The 13,128-nt window shown below is 37.9% G+C and overlaps 1 pseudogene; it reads left to right on the forward strand.

Annotated features, from left to right (window-relative positions):
* The first annotated feature begins 433 nt into the window (after positions 1–433).
* LOC127663595 (vomeronasal type-1 receptor 2-like) lies at positions 434–11,130 on the forward strand (annotated as a pseudogene).
* Positions 11,131–13,128: the final 1,998 nt, after the last annotated feature.

Here is a 13,128-nt window from a genome sequence, read left to right on the forward strand (position 1 = left end):
GACTGCTTTCTGTTCTAAACTTCTCAGGTGTGCTGTTAAGCTGCTAGTGTATGCTCTCTCCAGCTTCTTTTTTGTAGGCACTCAGAGCTATGAGTTTTCCTCTTAGCACTGCTTTCATTGTGTCCCAGAAATTTGGGTATGTTTTGCCTTCATTTTCATTAAATCCTAAATTGGTTTTGCCTTCTTCCTTTATTTCTTCCTTGACCAAGTTATCATTGAGTAGAACATTGTTCAGCTTCCATGTGTATGTGGGCTTTCCGTTGTTTTTGTTGCTAGTGAAGACCACCTTTACTCCGTAGTGCTCTGATAGTAGGCATGAGATTAGTTCGATCTTCTTATATCTGTTGAGGTCTGTTTTGTGACCAATTACATGGTCAATCTTGGAGAAGATACCATGAGGTGCTTGGAAGAAGGTATATTCTTTTGATTTAGGATGAAATGTTCTACGGGTATCTATTAAATGCATTTGGTCCAAAACGTCTGTTAATTTCATCCTGTCTCTGTTTCATTTCTGTTTCCCTGATCGGTCTACTGAGAAGAGTGGGGTGTGATGTGAAGCCTTAAGTTTTGGTAAAGTTTCTTTTATGCTTGAGGGTGCCCTCGTATTTGGAGCATAGATGTTCAGAATTGAGAGTTTTTCCTGGTCGATTTTTCCTTCCATGAGCATAAAATATCCTTCTGTGTCTTTTTTGATGACTTTTGGTTGAAAGTCTATTTTATTCTATATTATTCTTTATTAGAATAGCTACTCCAGCTTGTCTCCTGGGACCATTTGCTTGGAAAACTGTTTTCCAGCCTTATACTCTGAGTTAGTGTTTGTCTTTGACACTGGGATTCATTTCCTGTATGCAGCAAAATGTTGGGTCTTGGTTATGTATCCAGTCTGTTAGTCTATGTCTTTTTATTGGGGAATTGAGTCCATTAATGTTAAGAGATATTAAGGAATAGTGATTGTTGCATCCTGCTATTTTTGATATAATGTTTTATGTTTGTGTGGTTATTTTCATTTGGTTTGTTGAAAGAAGATTACTTTCTTGCTGTTTCTCATGTGTAGTTTCCCTCGTTTTGTTGGTATTTTCCATTCATTATCCTTTGAAGGGCTAGATTTGTGGAAAGATACTGTGTAAATTTGTTTTTGTCATGAAATACCTTGATGTCTCTATCTATGGTAATTGAAAGATTTGCTGGATATAGCAGTTTGTGTTGGCATTTGTGTTCCCTTAGTGTCTGCATGACATCTGCCCAGGCTCCTCTAGCTTTCATAGTCTCTGGTAAGAAGTCTGGTGTAATTCTGATAGGTCTACCTTTATATGTTACTTGACCTTTTCCCCTTACTGCTTTTAATATTATTTCTTTCTTTAGTATATTTGGTGTTTTAGTTATTATGTGATGGGAGCAATTTCTTTTCTGGACAAATCTATTTGGAGTTCTGTAGGCTTCTTGTATGTTCATGGGCATCTGTTTCTTTAGGTTAGGGAAGTTTTCTTCTATAAGTTTGTTGACAACATTTACTGGCCCTTTAATTTGGAAACCTTCACTCTCTTCTATACCTATAATACTTAGGTTTGGTCTTCTCATTTTTGTCCTGGATATCCTGGATGTTTTGGGTCAGGAGCTTTTTGCATTTTCTTTGACTGTTGTATGAATGCTTTCTATGGTATCATTTGCATCTGAGATTCTCTCTTATATCTCTTGTATTCTGTCGTTGATGCTTGTATCCATGACTCCTGACATCTTTCCTAGGTTTTCTATGTCCTGAATTGTTTCCCTTTGTGATTTCTTTATTGTTTCAACCTCCATCTTTAGATCTTGGATGACTTTGTTTAATCCCTTCACTTGTTTTGTTGTGTTTTCCATTAGTTTTTCAAGGGCTTCTTGTGTTCTCCTGTATTTCTTTAAGGGAGTTATTTATATCCTTCTTGAAGCCCTCCATCAGCCTCATGAGCTGTGATTTTAAATCTAAATCTTGGTTTTCTGGTGTGTTAGGGTATCCAAGACTTGCTGTTGTTGCAGAGTTGGGTTCGGATCATGCCATGTTGCCTTGATTTCTGTTAGTAACATTCCTACATTTGCCTTTTGACATCTGGTTATCTCTGGTGTTACTTGGTCCTGCTGTTTCTGGCTGGTGCTTATCCCTACTGTGTGCCTGCAAGCCTATCTCAGCAATCCTGGGTGACCAGCTTTCCCCTGGTGCAGATTGCTGTGGGGCTGTCTGCCTCGTGGGTGCAGGTTGGGCACTGGCAGACCAAGACCCAAGTGATCTTACCCTCAGGTGTTCTCTGCATTCCTGGCTTCAACAACCCACTCAGTCGTAGGAGAGAAGATGTTGGCCTCACCTCTAATTGTGGGAATCAATGCAGAGCAGATATATCCCCTAGCTGTGGTGGTGCTGTCCAGCTCCTGGGAATAGGTGGGACCCTGGTGGGCTGTGTCCTAAGAAGTCTTCTATTCTGGTAATCCCTGCACACCTGTCTGCTCCCTACATAGTCACAAGATCAAAAATGGAGGTGCCTCATCTCTAAACGTGGAACTCCTAACTGCCTCCCTACAGGGCAGATGACTCCTGGTAGGGTAGGTGCCCAGCTGGCTGTGGTGCTGCTGAACTACTGAGTGCAGGCTTTATTCTTTTTTAATTCTTCATGAAATTCTATGTAAAGTGTTCTTAATGGAGTATTTCCTTCAGTGATTAGCAGAGTAAGTTTTTAGGCACATTCATCTTCTTCTCCCTGAGAATATGGCACAGGATGAAAAACATTCTCTGAAAAGGAACACTCCTCCACTGCTGGTGGGGTTGCAAATTGGTACAACCACTCTGGAAATCAGTCTGGTGGTTCCTCTGAAAACTGGGCACCTCACTTCCAGAAGATTCTGCTATACAACTCCTGGGCATATACCCAGAAGAATCCCCAGCATGTAATAAGAATACATGTTTCACTATGTTCATAGCAGCCCTATTTATAATTGCCAGAAGCTGGAAAGTACCTAGGTATCCCTCAACAGAAGAGTGGATGCAAAAAATGTGGTATATTCAGCCATTAGAAACAATGAATTCATGAAACTCTTAGGCAAATGGATGGAGCTGGAGAACATCATACTAAGTGAGGTAACCCAGACTCAAAAGATGAATCATGGTATGCACTCACTAATAAGTGGATATTAGCCTAGAAAACTGGGATACCCAAAACATAATCCACACATCAAATGAGGTACAAGAAGAAAGGAGGAGTGACCCCTTGTTCTGGAAAGACTCAGTGAAGCAGTATAGGGCAAAACCAGAACAGGGAAGTGAGAAGGGGTGGGTGGGAGAACAGGGGGAGTGAAGTGGGCTGATGGAACTTTTGGGAATGGGGGTCTAGAAAAGTAGAAATCTTTTGAAATGTAAATAAAAATGTATCAAATAAAAAAAAAGCATTATCTGATTTAAATACCCCACACTTGCCAGGACACACACCTGGACAAATCATTTTGAAATCTCGACCTGAGAGATGTGGTGAACGTAGATCTATGTCTCGTCTTTCTCTCATACCTCTTAGTGCTTGGGCATTTTGTATTGAAAATGTGAACCTAACCATTCCAAGGGATAATCAAGGAGAAAGAATTATTGTACATATGTGGTGTAAAACATCCAGATACATCAGGAAGCATCTTGAGCAGGTCTAGAAGGTAGTACATGGCCAGTGGACTGAATGCGCCATGAGAAGAGAGAGGAGGTAGAGTGAGAGAAGCAGAGAAGAAGGAGGAGAGAGGACAACTAACAGAAGCAAGAAGACAAAGTGCCAAGAGAATGACCAAGAGAAGGAGAGGAAGAGAAGAATAGAGCATGAGCACATGGTGAACGTATCTGGCTTTATAGGAAAGAGAAGCAAGGGAAAATGAATGAGGCCTATGGACTACAGAGGTTTAGGGTAGGGAACTGGGATGAGAACTCTAAGAGTGACTTGCAATGCTGTGAGAGTCTGGCAGCCAGAATCTGCTTTGGTTTATCAATAGGCATTTTAGTTAGCCATTTGTCCTGAGTGTCTTTGGGAACAAAGGAGTTTGATGTGCTGAAACAGTCTGGAATGCTTGGGTGATAGGAATGGCGCTCCAGGGGCAAGGCCGTGCAACTTGCTTATACTTTACTAGCACTGAAGTTCCTTCTGCATGTCTATCTGACATAACTTCTCTGCTCCAAGTACTGACATAAAAGTTCAGCCCTGATTCCTAATTGATTCCTTGGATAGCTCGTTTAATTTTAACTTCTTGTTTTGCTAAGTTTTGTATTGTTTCTGACAGGAAGATTACTATAAGTTACTTTAGACCCTTGTGGAGATGCTGTCATCATAGACTTACTGTTGAGTTAAAAATCATCAATCTTTTGGTAATACTAGATCTCCCTTTAAGTGAGGGAGAGTGTCTCACCAAAGTTTCAGCAGAGACGAATTTCTGGTGGTGACTGTCTTCATCATGGGGTCACCCAGAGCTGAGGTGAATAACCAGAGCACAGAACCAGTAAAAACTAAAGATAACAGAAAGCAGTCCTCGGAGAATCCATGCTTCTGCTCGCTGTATCTCATTTTCTTCCTGAATACTTCTTTTAATTGTATTAAAGTCTGTATGAAGAATTTATTTCAATATCTTTGCTGAAAAGGAAATACAGAGGGGAGGGATAAAAGGAATAAGAAAGGAAACATTAAGGAAGGGAGGAAGAAAGGAAGGAAGGAACAATATACGGAGGCAAAACAGTTCAAGGCCTAGATTAGGTGGGCAAAAGGGACACACACATGGCTCAGGAAGTGGGAACTGTCTCATGTGAACACTGTTCCTCCTGTAAGCTACTACTGAGTCTCTCTTTTTACTGATACCACCTCACTGTCTTATATACTTTCTTCATTTAGCATGCATCAACCTTCTTTGCAAAGGATAAATGCTATACCTCTGTATGTATGCATCATGCTGTCTGCTTGGAATTGTTTGTTGCTAGACATTTGGAATGATTTAATCTTTCAGCTGTTTTGGAAAGTTCTGCTATGGAAGTGTCTAAGGAAGTATCAATTCAAGACCCTAATTTTAATTACTTTTTTTAAAATTTGTTTGTTTTTTTTTTTTTTTTTTGAGACAGTGTTTCTCTGTGTAGCCCTGGCTGTCCTGGAACTCACTCTGTAGACCAGGCTGGCCTCAAACTCAAGTCCGCCTGCCTCTGCCTCCCAAAGTGCTGGGATTACAGGCGTGCACCACCATTGCCTGGCTTTTCAATTACTTTTTAATTATGCTAAGAAGTGGAATTGGTGGATGAAACAGCACTTTCTCTTCCACATGAAAACGTATTTTATATACATAGGACAATACACTATAAGAACATCTCCAGAAAGGTATTTATAATAGCAAAAAATTAATAAAGCATAAGAAATGTCTTAGATTACAAAAAAGAAATGTCTTAGAAGATTCATTTCTTATAGGAATGAAATTATTAAAATATATTCTACACATCAAGGAGGAATATACATTTATTCCATAGAAGAAACCATACAACACAAGAATGACCATGGCAATATAAGTATAGAGTGTAAATTGGTAATATTGCACCAACTGTTAGAACAGTCATTATTCCATGGCAATATTTACTATAAAACTATAATCCTTTATTGGTGTGGGTTTTTCTAACTAGCATACATAGTATTAGGTTTCATGCTGACATTTTCACACAAATTTATTTTTGACTCTCCTCTTGCAAATTTCTTCAGCAGTCCCTTCAACACCTTTTTGCACCTCTGTGTATCCTGTATAATACTATTCACTTCATTGACACATATGCTCTGTTTATTACTCTCCCTTTGATTCCTCAACATGTCTTTTGTCTCTATCTTTTGGTCTCCCTTTAGCCCATAACTTTTTTGTCTCCACGTACATTCATATGACCATGTCCCTATTTAACAAACAACATGTGACCTTGGTTTTTCCTGAGTCTGTTACCTTGCTGAATTGTTTGCAAGTGATCTAGTTCCTGAAAGTAAAGATACCATACATCCATTATCTGCTGATGAACACCTAGGAGGGGCATCACTTATTTGTTATTGTGTATAAGGCAGCAGCTTACATGGATGTGCAAGCATCTCAGTGGTAGGACATAGAGTCCTTTGGGTGCATGCCCAGAAATTATATGGCTGCATTATATGGTAATTCTATATTTAATTTCTTGAGAAATCTTTGTTTTATTTCTATAAGGAATGTAGCACTTTGTCATCCCACCAGTATAGAATGAGGATTACTTTTCCACCACACCATTGTCAGCATTTGTTCTCATCTATTCTCTTGGTGATAATCATTCTAAGGTGTGCTATGTATTGTCAAAGTGTTTATAATTTGCATTTCCTGGAAAGGTATTTATGTTGAACACTTCTCAAATGCTTTTACTGTACTTCTGGGTTTCTTTATAGTGGAATCTCTGCCCATTTCATTAAATATTTTGATGACTGGAATTTCATTAATTGACTGATTACTGTTTAATCTTTATTTTCCCCTATCAATTCTAAGTATTAAGCTCATGATTAAAGTGCAAAAGTCAATGTTTTCCTCCTACTCTGCAGGTTATATTTTCATTCCACACTTACTGTCCCATAAAATGCAGAAAGCTTTTAATTTTACAAAGTTCTACTAGTTAATTCTTGGTGCATTCCCTATTCTCCTGAGTGCAGTTGCCTCAACCTGTATCTTGTTTTGCTAATATTTTCCTCTGAGAGTTTTAGTATTTCATCTTTTGAAAAATGTAATTCTTAAAAAAATTATTAATTTTTGTGCAATGTGAGGGAATATAAACATAATACTGTTTTCTGCAAGTGATTATCCATTTTACAAAAAGTTATTCAGGATCAGAAGTTCTGACCACCAAATCCAACTAAACATTCAAGTAAATATGATCGTGTGTTCTCAAATTGTCCTGAGAACTGCTGAAGTTCAACAGAGCAAATGACAGGGAAACTCAGACTCCTAATGTATCTATTTTACGAAAAACTCGTCCTTTCTTGGCTTTCGTTGGATTCTTTCATATCTGCTTATGTTTGTATCATTATAATTGGAACTGGGTTATAATTTACCCATTATTTTTAAAGAAAATCAATACTAACTTGAATAGTTGCTAGGCATGTGGCAAAATAAGGACTCCTGGGCTTTAACCCCTGTTTTATTCATTTGAATTTGCTTTGATTAATATCTGTTTATACAGTATGTGATGATCTCTCATCACAACTTTGATTTACATCCACTCATAGTGTTACCTTAATTTGTGATGTTGAGCCTGATTTTGCATACATTTTGGAAAATGTAAATTTTCCAAAATATAAATATAAATTTATAGGAAAATTTTCCAAGTGTAGAATTCATCTTTCTTATCTTTTGTTTTAGTTTTCTTCTTATTATTTTTTAAATTTTCTATATTCTTTGTTTACATTCCAAATAATTTCCCCTTTTCTGGTTCCCCCCTCCCAATAAGTCCCATAAGCCCTCTTCCCTCCTCCCATTCCCCAATCACCCCCTCCCATTTCTCTGTCCTGGTACTCCCCTACAATGCTGGATCAAGTCTTTCCAGGATCAGGGTCTTCTACTTCCTTCTTCTTGGGAATCATTTGATATGTTAATTGTGTCTTGAGTATTCAGAGCTTCTGGGCAAATTAATATCCATCTCTCAGTGACTGCATTCCATGTGTATTCTTTTGTGATTGGGTTACATCACTTAGTTTTCTTCAAATACAGTTTCAAATATTTTTGTTGGGTAGAGGGATAAACCAGTGTTTATGAGTGCATATTGCTATTACCTTGGATTTGAGTTCAATTCTTACTTTCAATCAATGACTCACAACCATCTTCAAATCCAGATACAGTAGACTGCAATATTCTGGGCCCTACTAGCTCTCACACTCACATACAACCAACCCCAGCACACACACATAATTTAAACAAAATAAATATTAAAATGAAATATGTTTTATAAATTCTGAGGATTTAATACATCTTTCTAAGTCCAACTTTCAAATATTTTCTGTTGGGTTTTATTTTGGTGAAATTTGAATTCTGTTTCTTCTAAATTTATGAAATAATAGCATGTCTTAAAAAATTCTTTCTTTGAAAATAGACGCCAAATCATTGTGTTTGGTCAAAAGAAATGAAAATGTTAATCATTTGGGAGGCACGTTATTAGAGACAGGGTTTTGCTTTATAATTCATTTGCTGTCCTGGAAATAACGCTATAGAGTAGGCTAGCCTCAAATTTATATGTTTGTCTGCCTCTACCTCTTGATTGCTATGTTAAAAGTCATTCAACAACTTGGGCAGTGAAAACATTTTTCTTCAGTAAATATATCCCAAACTTTCCATTTAAAAATAGAGAATATTTACTTTGATAAGGAGTAAAGCTTTAAATATTATTCAATGGGAAAGCTATATAAATACAATGAGGTAATAAATGTATTATTTTAGCTAACATCATACAATAATGCAATCTTTAATGTATTTCTAGGATCTCATATCAATAATAAATTTATTTTCTTCTTTATTAGAATGAAAATTGCATTTGAAAATAAGACAAATCTGTGACCTACAGATTGGGAAAAATCTTCACTAACCCCACATCCAATAGAGGGCTAATTTCCAAAATATATAAAGAACTCAAGAAACTAATCACCAAAACACCTAACAACCCAATCAAAAATTGGGAATTGAGCTAAACCAAGATTTCACAACTGAAGAATCTCAAATGGCTAGAAGCACCTAAAGAAATGTACAAAGTCCTTAGTGATCAGAGAAATGCAAATCAGAATGACTCTAAGATTCCACCTTACACCAATCAGAATGGCTAAGATCAAAACCACAGGTGACAATGCATGTTGGAGAGGATGTAGAGAAAGAGGAGCCACTGCTGGTGAGATTGCAAACTGGTACAACCACTCTGGAAATCAATGTGGAGGTCCCTCAGAAAATTGGAAATAGATCTACTCAGCAATACCACTCTTGGGAATATACCAAAAAGATGCCCCACCATGCCACAGGGGCACATGCTCCACTATGTTCATAGTGGCATTATTTGTGATAGCCAGAAGCTGGAAACAACCCAGATGTCCCACGACAGGAGAATAGATACAGAAAATGTGGTTCATTTACACAATGGAATATCACTCAGCTATTAAGAATGAGGACATCTTGAATTTTGCAGGCAAATAGATGAAACTAGAAAATATCATGCTGAGTGAGGTAACTCAGACCCAAAATGACAAGCATGGTATGTGATCACTAATAAGTGGACGTTAAAAAGTAGAGAGTTCCTGAGATATAGTCCACATTACTCATAAAGTACTCACTTCAAGCTGAAGTGCCCAGGTGAGGACGCCTCAGTCCTACTTGGGAGGGAGAATAAGCCAATCACAAATGGGGATGGAGGGAGGGATCTGGAAAGGATCTGGAAGGAAAGTAGACGGGGGTGGGGGGGAGTGAGTGGAGGGAGAGGGGAACATGATCTGGTATTGGGTGAGGGAAAAGGACTGAAGCCCTGAGGGACAGCAGAAAGAGTGGAAACAGGCAATCTCGGGAGATAGGAGGTTGGGGAGACCCTCCAGAATGTACCAATGACCAGGGAGGTGAGAAACTCTTAGGACTCAAAAGGAGGGACCTTAGATGAAATGACTGACAGTAGGGAGAGGGAACCTCAAGGGGTGGTCCCAAGACACAATTACTGAGGCTATGGAGCACTCACAAATAGGAACCAAGCATGACAGCACTCCAGAAGACTCCACAAGCAGATGAAAGATCCAGATGCAGATATGTTCACTCAACCAATGGACAGAAGCAGCTGACCCTCATTGTTGGATTAGGAAAGGCTGAAAGAAGCAAGCTGAGGAGAAGGGCAATCCTTTAGGAGGACCAGCAGTCTCGTTTAATCACGACCCCTGAGATCTCTCAAACACTGGACCACCAAACAGGCAACATACAGCTGGTGCTGATATGAGGTCCCCAACACACATACAGTAGAGGACTGCTGGGTCTGTATTCATTCAGAGGTGATGCACCTAACCCTCAAGAGACTGGGGGCCCCAGGGAGTTTAGAGGCCAGTGGGGTGAGGGGTGGAGACATCCATGTGGAGTCAGGGGCATGGGGAGGAGGTACAGGTGGATGGGGTGGGGGGAATAAAATATGGAGTGTAAAAAATTAATTAATAAAAACAAAATGTAACTAAAAAAATAAAATAAAAAATAAATGGGAATTTTAAAAAAAAGAAAAGATTGCACTGGGAATTTTCCTCTTCTCCCAGATTATGGTGAGAACGCTTAGCAATTCCTCAATACTATTTTGTCATTTTGAAATTCACTGGAAAACATTTAATGCCCAAGGACCTGATCATAGAGCACTTGACTCTTGTTAATTGCCTGTTTATCATCTCAAGACACTCCACAGACACTGTTAGATTATGAACTAAAAGATTTCCTGATTTTTTGGATGTAAATTGATAATGCATATTTACCAAATAACCAGGGGGATGTCCCTTTATACAATGTGTCTATTGAGTTGCTCTAAGCAATCACGATCAGCCCCAGCAACTCCAGAAGAATGATGCTTAAACACAGAGCTCCAAGTACCTCAGTCCCTCCTGCTCACTTAGCTGGAATGTGCATTTATTTCTAAACATCTTGACTCCTACAAAAGTGTCAGGTCCAAGTTACAACAAAAATACGACTCACAGGATGAGTTATGGTTACTCTTTATGGTTTGCTTCAGGTAATTTTGAAACTGCACTGTATGTGCTCTTCTTGTGCTTCTGTGATGGACTGTGTCTGGGTTTCCTGATCTGTTCAAGTGTCTCCATGGTGAGTATGCTCTACAGGCCTAAGAAACAAGTCATTCATGTTTACAATGCTCAAGATTTTTTAAAAATCTCTCTTGAAAACATGAAAACTACCCTCATCCTGGTGTTCACTTTTGTCCTTTCTTATTCATTCTCCTCCGTTGTGGCTGCCATTACAACCTACTCTAAATATCCGATGCTACAGGGCGTAAATGTATTTACACTTCTAGAAATAAACTTTCCTATATTTTGCCCTTTTGTTCTCATCAGCAATATAAAGGCTAGTTCCAGCCTCTTTCTACCCTGCTTTCATAATAATTAGCTTTCTCAAAGAAAAGCATGAGACTTCATTGTCTGGTTTTTTTTGTACACTGGCATAAGATTTTGTATGTGGTGCAATGTTAGCACAGCATTTTGAAAATATAAATCTTTCTATATCTGATGTCTATATCATGTAGATTAGTTATTTTATCATCGTCATTCCACAAAGTTTTACTATCAAATGTTGAGCAATTTTTGAACATATATATACAGGATTATTATTTTATACAAAATGGTATGTGTTAATTGTCAAAGTAAGGTGAACATGAAAAATTAAATACTGTGGGGAGACTAGATATTATCTTATGGCTCAGGAAAAGATATATGCTTGCTTTGTTTTGTTTTGATATGTGCGGTGTGTGTCTCTGTGTGTGTTGTGCGTGTGTGTGTGTCTTCTTGTGTACAATATCATTTTTATTTTTTTATAAATGGTTATTTTTCTTGCATGTATGTTTGTTTACAACATGTGAAAAATAACTGAAGAGTTAATATCCAGGCATTGTACCACTTAAGATATTAGTAAGCAATAGATTTGCACCACCATTGATGTGGAAATAACACTTGGGCAGTCAGTGCTCTTAAGTACCAAGAATTCTCTCCATTTCCAAAACATTTTAATAAAATTTTAAAACTTTAAATGTTTAAAACGTTGTGTATGTCAGTGTGCATGATATATGTATATACTCAACATGCACGCCTACTTCACACAGAGGCAAGAAGTGTGTGTTGGATCCTTTGGAAATGTAGCTACAGTAAGTGGTGAACCACAGTGAATTTGCTGGGAACTATACTCAGTTCTTTTGCAAGATCATCACATGCTTTTAAAGGCGATCCAGCTCTCTAGCTCCAAGGCATTGTCTGTTACTTCTCATTTATGGGTGTAAGGTTATTTATTAATCCTCTACACCAGAAGTGGCATGATTCAAATTGGCTCTTCTGCCGTCAATTGAACCTCACTGGAATATCTTCATAGTCATAAGGACAATAAAGGCTAACAATCCCAAGTACATATTGTCAATTTGACATTCCTACATATGATTTTTAACCATAAAATCAATCTTTTAATAAAAGTCTATATTTTTAGGTCAAAATGGCACAATAATGCCAACTTTAAAATGCATAATTAATCATAGGAAGATAAATTCATATATACCACAATTTGTGGAAGAATTCCCATAAAGAAACAACAAGGATACATATGTATATACAAAGACACACGCATACATACATACATACATACATACATACATACTCATATATATTTCTGTTTATGGAAACCCCCAAACATTTATGATCATGATACATTTTAACCATTCCAGAAAACTGAATTTCATTATATCATCAGGGAAATGGCTAAGGATGGACCAGGGGTGGGGATGTTGGGAAGGATAACTGACACTAAAAGTCCATGAAAATGCCATACGATAGGCCTGTGAATGCATGAGTGTTTCTTTTGGGTTATGCTACACGGAATATTATGTTCATCTTAGAAGCCAGAACTTGCCACCTAATAAGCAGTGTGTAAGATGTCTCCCTTGAGTTTTTGGAGACACCCCAAATAATACAGACTATTGCCTGTGCTCTTAGTTACCAACCAGAAATTTATGGTAAGATCCTCTTGCTGAAGACAACACATGCTTTGAACATGAGATATGACAAATCAAATTCATATTGGCCAGATGTTTCAACCTTGCTGGGTTTATTCCATACCACATGAGATGCATTCAAGATTTTGGAAGAAGGAATTCCTTAATAGTATTAGTCAGCTATGAATACTGTGACCTACAATATTGGCTGTCCTAGTAAATAAAATACTCTCGTTGTCACATTGGTAGCACAAGTATTATGGCACAAGCAGTCACTTTCTGTTTGGATATGGTGCTTGTTTTATAGTAACAGTTTTCAACTAGTGACTTGTAACTGTTGGAAAACACTTATTTCCAATGCTCTTAGGACCTGAGTCACTGCTCCATAGAAAAATTAGAATTGTGGCAACAAA

Source organism: Apodemus sylvaticus, chromosome 13 (assembly GCF_947179515.1).
Source record: "Apodemus sylvaticus chromosome 13, mApoSyl1.1, whole genome shotgun sequence".
Classification (NCBI taxonomy): domain Eukaryota; kingdom Metazoa; phylum Chordata; class Mammalia; order Rodentia; family Muridae; genus Apodemus; species Apodemus sylvaticus.